Genomic DNA, 7,053 nt, shown 5'->3' with positions numbered 1-7,053 from the left:
GGGAGCGACACGTCTGAGGCGGAGGACAGTCCTCCATAAAAGGGATGGGTTTTCGCCATTCAGGGGATCTCTCTATCTCTCTCTCTCTGGTGCTCTCTTCTCCACTGGCTCCTGAAGGGGTAAGCAATAAAGCTTGTGCCGCAGAAGATTCCGGTTGCCCTGAGCGTGTTCTTACCAGGGGAACAAAATCGCGGGCAATAGAATGCCATGAGGCTATCAAGAATCCACCATGACCAGCCAGTGAAGCTCCTGGACTGAGCAGTCTTCTGGATTGAGTTTGTCATGCGTCACAAAGGAGCCAAGCATCTTCTTGTAGCAGCCCATGACCACAGATGGTTTCAGTACCATTCTCTGGATGTGATTGGGTTCCTGCTGGCCTATGTGGCATCTGCTACATTATTGGTTGCAAAATGGTGTGTGTTTATATTTCAAAAAATGGTAAGACAGGAAAAAAGAAAAAATGAGACTAGATGAAGGGAAAGACATCTCAGGTCTCTGGGTTTGGTGAAGTAATGAATGGAATAGAAATTGTACTTAGAAGCAAAGGGACCTGCCTGTCACCTATCCTCATCCCATTTTCAAATAACCCACTCCTGTCTTAGACTGCAGGTAAATTGGAGAATGCAACATAATCACACTTTCCTGAAGGCATCTCATCTTTCCTTTGCTATTTCAATGACAATCCTAGAATTTCTTATTTTCCTGACACAGGGGCACTATTAATTTAAATATGCTCTTTCCAGAATGTCATTTAAAATATAAACAAGATAATAACTAATAGCATTCTGAATCTTTGAGAAGGAACACAGGGTATACTGAATTTTATTTAAGAATAACACAAGGGGCTCACGGAGCACACAAATACAGCTCTGACCACAGGGATTAGTACATTATGAGAAGATTCATCATTAACTTTTTAAATAAAAGACAGCTACTGTGTTTATATGATGTCACAGGCAAGAGAGGGTCAGTGAATCCATATTATAATAGGGAAAAATATATAACAACTGTTAGTACATTTAAATTATTATGGTCTATTTTCCTGCTTTTCCCTAAAATATATATCTGTATGCTTGCTCTCCAGTCAAAGATATCAGGTACTTTTTTCCAAAAAATGAAGGCAATGAACTAAGCTGTCATTTTTTCCCTCAGAAAACCATTACTAACAATATTTGAAAGTTATTTCTAGAAAAAGCAAATATAGAATTGCAGTAATTTCTTAAATTTTAATGGACTGTTCTTTGGCTCTGTGTTTATCCATTATACTTAAAACATTTTGTCATTCGTACTGTATAATCACATTTATAATGAAATGTTTAATTTTCTGCTAAAATAAATACTTATATTGGGATCACTGTGTAATTTTCCAGTCTCTATTTTCTATTTCTACAACTCATCATTTAGTTGTAACACCAAATATGTACTAGTTTACCGTATTTTCTGATCATATGACAGTAGGTGCCTAAATTAAAGGACAGGATACTCATCTTGATGTAAGGGAAGTCTGAAGTGATAGCATTTGTGACATAAAGGATTTAATGATAGGTTTACTTGAAAATAATTAAATAACACTAAGAATTTAGCTGAAAGAGCACTGCTTCCAAAATACCAAATACATGGTCTGTTAACCAAGGCAGCTGGAGACCAGCAAAATTTAAGATGCTAATAGGCTAATGTTGTTCACCAGGATTAGGCTAATTAGATTCATTCCCATAACAATGGAGACAACTCTGATTTACAATCAGCAATTAGCAATTCTCATTCCAAGAGAAGACCATCCCTCCAAGGGGCAGCTCAAGTTAGCAGGGCAGTGTGACCACCACCATTAAGTACTAGTTGGCTGGTAGGAAAATCAGCTCTTCAAGTGAGCAAAAGAGCATGGGTAACAGCTATCCAAAGGAACACTGGTGGATGATGTAAGAAATAACTATATTGTATATGTGCATAACTAAAGATGCACATAAATTACTATAATATTGTGAACATTAAAAGCATTTGGTAAATGTTACCAACTTTATCACCAAATGACTTATATTTATGTATTTTGGTTTATCTTTATTTACATTTTAAAAAGGGCTTTTTGTGTTGACTTCATGATTGCTTCCTATTCTTTTCACTTTATTTTTTTTTCCAGCTGAGATCAAAGTATGGTAATCATACACTGAGAAGTAGTGAACTAGCCATGCCACTGTGTAAGAAACTGGGGTTGAACACCACTTTGGCCACTCAATATCCTTCTCGCTCAAGTTTTCTTTCTCTTCTGCTGTTTTCTTCTGCTTTTCCCTTGCCTGAGTGTTATCAAAAGTCAGGTGAGACTGCAGAAAATCCCTGGTGATATACAAGCCACATTCATCAGTGTAACTTATTTTATCTGTGGATTAAAGAACTAACAGCTGGGAAATGACTTCTATAGCTGTGGTGGTTTGAATAGGTTTGAACCCCATAGACTCATGTGTTTGAATGATTGACCCACAGAGGATGACACTATTAGGAATTATGGCCTTTTTGGAGTAGATGTGGCCTTGTTGGATAGGGTGAAACACTGTGGGGGTAGGTTCGAGGTTTCTAGCTTTAAGCTCTGCCTAGAGTGGAATTCCAGTCTGCTCTGGTAGCCTTTGGATCAAAATAAAGTACTCTCAGCTCCTTCTCTAACATTATGTCTGCTTGCATGCCTCCATGCTTCTTTCCATGATGATAAATTATTAAAGGGCTGATTCTGTAGTCCAGCCCCAATTAAATATTTTACTTTATAAGAGTTGCCTTGATCATGGTATCTCTTCACAGCAATAAAATGCAAATTTAGACAATAGAATTCCTTTGTGAAATTCTGCATATGAAGAAATGTAGGCTTCATGAAACAGAGTCCAGACCTTATCAGCAGAGCTGTTGTTATATAACTCTTATCACAGAGCATTTTTCATGTGTACAAGAGAAGGAAGGAGCCTCAAAGTTCATAGTTCATAAGTATTCCATGTTCTCATTGCCTCTCCAAGGAAAGGGCTCATTAGTTGGTTAATGTTCAAAATTCTATCAACTCCAAATCATTGTGTTAACACAATATGTTTTCTTAATTTCACTTAACTTTCTCCTGGCCTGGTTGTTGAATGGTGGATAGTAGATAGAAATTGTGTCTATTCTCAACCTAAAAATTGAGCTAGTTATACAACTACAAGAGAATATGGCCTTTTCTTATTGAATTAAAAATTCCTAGCTTTGAGTGATGACAGAACTCTAATAGTTTCTGGTTGAAGTGAATGATAGCTGTACCATTGTCCTATTTAAAATATCTCCTCAGCTCTAAATTACCTGAGTATGGACTAATCATAAAAAAAAAAGAAGGAAATAAAGAAGCATACATTTTAGAGGTCCCAGTCTTACTCTTAATCCTTTGGATTTTAGGTATGTATATACAAAGAAAAATAAAAAGGCATCATATATTTGGCTTTAAATTTAAAGATAAGCTACATGTTTAAGATAGCACCTCAAATACCTAAAGTATTATGTAGTGTCCTGCTGAGTTCTGCATTGCTGTGGAAGGGACAACATGACAGGGTTCCCCACCTCTGGAACAGAGAGAGCAAGATGTGGGTTTCTATGAGTGCTGATGGTTTCTTGAGTGTGGGGCTTGTTTGTAATAATGAACATATATTCATATTCTTCCTTTGAGGAATGTTTTACCTGTTATAGTAAATGTCTCTATGATAATTAGAAACAGGATGTGTCTGGGAGGCAAGTATACATTCTTCATCAAAAAGGTAAACACTGTAACCTAAGGACATCCCTTAGGGCTGTGGTAAAGAACTCTGAAAACATGAATTCACAGATATATAATTTTTCAACTATGCAAAATATAGGGATGTAATATGAACTCTTCAAATGGCTTCACAGACCTAAAAGAACAGACAGTTACACTAATGAGCCAGTTTGTCAGAAAAATATTAAGAAAACAGATAAAGATTTTAGGAAATGGTGATCTCAGGGCAAGATCCCACCCATCTACATTTTTTATCAGGTACACAGGCAGGCAGATTACTTAGTTCAAGCTCATCCTAGAACAGAGTGACTTTAGGTTCAGGCAGGGTGGGAATGGCAATTTCAGGATGGGACTGCATGTAGCTAAACTTATTATTTATGCTTACAAAATCAGGCAGATCTCTGAGATCATTTGTTATCTTTAAAAAAAATGTACTTGCTGATTCTCTGAATCAAGGGACTGAAGTCATAAAATGATGATTTGTGGAATAATCGAAAGAGAACCTTGGGTAATGGTTGAAAAATTATGTCAATAAATGACTGGACTTTTAGCTGCAATAGCTGAACTATCTACATGGATCTCTGGAGAGCCAGCTAAAGCAGAACACAGAGCTTTCATGTTGCACCCATGATTGACTTCCAGTCATTCTTTTACTACTCCCAAACACACTTTCTTAGGAACCCCTCTCCAAGCCAGGAATCGTCCTTGGTAATGTCCTTACCAAAATCGTAAATGCTCAACATTAAATAATGTATCTTTAATCATCTAATATTTGGCTGCCTTACTTCAGGAATCAGTGCCATATTAGGGAGCTACTTGGGCATAGCTGGTATTAACACAGTAATTGTGTTCCAGTTACAGAGAAAAGATTAACCTTGGTAGATGAGTGTAATGTGTAGTTATGCATATTCTCCATTCTGGTCATCATAGCTCTATTGCAACATGAATTATACAATTTTTTAGAAGGTCAGAGAAAAGGAGATTGACAGCAAAACAGCAAATAACTCATCTAATCTGCCTAATAGTAGATACAAGTCTCAACATATGAAATGCATATAATGGAAAACAAGAGCCTTGTTTATTGTGTTTGTTGGCAAATTCCTTTTATCTTGGTTGTTAGACACACTGATTATATCTAACAATATAATTTTTAAAAGGTGATGTATGATTACTGGACACCAATAATCTTCTGAGAAAAAGAACACATAGGAGACGTGGGTACCCATTAGGCAATTGATGACAAAGCTAATGTAAAAAATTAGAACATGCACATACACCTGGCATGGTGATCTTAGATTATAGAGTGTCCAAATGCTATAGTAAAACACTGTGACTACAGTGAGTCAGAAACACAGATTATCACTTCATTAGATGAAGTATAACTATATTGAATAGGAAGAAATATTGAATAAACTGTGCTTTATCTGATTTGGTTCTTTGCTTCTTAATTCTGTGATGAACAATTTTAATGAAATCGAGATATAAACAGAGAACTCCAACATAGAAACTACAAAGAACTTGTGCTGACAGCTCTAATAAAGTTATTTTGAGAGTGATAAAAGAGTACAAGCATGAAGACACTTACCACACGTGTACCTGATAATTCTCAATATTTTTTCTCCTAGTTATTTTTTCACAACAATTACACTCCTGTTTTCTCTGATGTTGCTCATTTTTAATATAATAAAACCTGTCTTCACAGAAAGTGGAAGGCTTTATTCAGAAATCCAGAGCAGAATGTGGTAATGTTTTCTCTGGGGTCAACGGTTAGCTACATAACAGAAAAAGTCCAGCACAATTACATCAGCCTCTACATAGCTTCCACAAACAGTTAAGTAAAATGTACCCATGTGAGGCCACTATAACTCAAACTTTTAAAGTATATAAAGGTCTGATTAGAGAAACTCCCTTGTGAAAAAATAATGTGTCTATATAACTTTTAATTTATTTTGCAAGTTTAAAAAGAAAAATGAATATAATGGATGCTATAATAGTACAGACTATACTTTTAATTGACCATGAGTTTGACAATAACATTGGGTCATTAGATACCCAGCATAAAATATTAGCATTATTATGATGTTGCAAACAAGAATAAAAGAACCCCAAATTCTGTCTTTTCCTTGATAATTTGAGGTCATTGTACATACTAAAAACATTTCAAGAAGTTTGATTTTTATCAATGACCTCACTGTAATATTGAACTAATATCCAAAATAGAAAAATGGCATGAAGCCTATGCTAGTCATGCAATCTTTTTCTTCATTGTTGGGGTAAAAACAATCATTTAAAGGTAGACTAAGGTTCATCAACTCTCAAGCCAAGTATTATTTCTACTATGTTAACAGAGAAAAAGAGAATAAAAAATGTGCCTTGTCAATGTTGGTAGTAGGGAAATGTAAAAGTAGATGTAGGGATAAATGGGTTCTGTCCTTACAAGAACCTCATACATGACAAATACCCATCTGAGAGAAAACTTTGACACTGGAAAAAAGAAATCTAAGTAAAGATATATATTTTAGTACGCACGTGTCATGGGAAGTTCAATCTTTGTGGTGTTTGCAAAGAAATCATGCCTTAAACAGATATTATCTAACACTGAAAAAATGATTATTTAAACTAGAGTAAATTTTAGCTTTTACTGAGCTCTGAATTATGGTCACATCCCAAGATGAACACATATATTGAAATATATTTTGTGTTAGTTCAGAAGCAATTGTCAAAAAAGAAAGATTGGGGAGTGTACCACCTAGTTTTGTGTCAACTTGACACAAGCTGGAGTTATCACAGAGAAAGGAGCTCCAGTTGGTGAAATGCCTCCACAAGCTCCAGCTGTAAGTCATTTTCTCAATTAGTGATCAAGCGGGGAGGTTCCCAATGGGCAGTGTCATCTCTGGGCTGGTAGTCTTGGTTCAATAAGAGAGCAGGCTGAGCAAGCCAGGGGAAGCAAGTCAGTAAAGAATATCCCTCCATGGCTTCTGCATCTGCTCCTGCTTTCTGACCTGCTTGAGTTCCAGTCCTGACTTCCTTTGGTGATAAACAGCAGCATGGAAGTGTAATCTGAATAAACCCTTTCCTCCCCAACTTGCTTCTTGGTCATGATGTTTGTCCAAGAACATAAACACTGACTAAGACAAAACGGTACCAGGAGTGAGGTATTCCTGTGACAACCTGACCATGTTTGGGGGAGGACTGTGGAAGGATTTGGAACTTTCGGCTGGAATCCATTCAGTGTTAAGAGCTCTGTGGGATGCTATGTAGGAGCTTTGAAGATAATGTTGAGAACAGTGCAGAAGTTG

At 36.4% G+C, this 7,053-nt stretch overlaps 1 pseudogene; it reads left to right on the top strand.

Annotated features, from left to right (window-relative positions):
• The window catches only part of LOC110294881, a 15,717-nt pseudogene extending 10,192 nt beyond the window's left edge, over nucleotides 1-5,525 (top strand).
• Nucleotides 5,526-7,053: the final 1,528 nt, after the last annotated feature.

This window comes from Mus caroli, chromosome 5, assembly GCF_900094665.2.
Source record: "Mus caroli chromosome 5, CAROLI_EIJ_v1.1, whole genome shotgun sequence".
In the NCBI taxonomy this organism is placed as follows: domain Eukaryota; kingdom Metazoa; phylum Chordata; class Mammalia; order Rodentia; family Muridae; genus Mus; species Mus caroli.
Note: the sequence above shows the minus strand (reverse complement) of the source record. Positions and strands in the feature narration are given on the sequence as shown.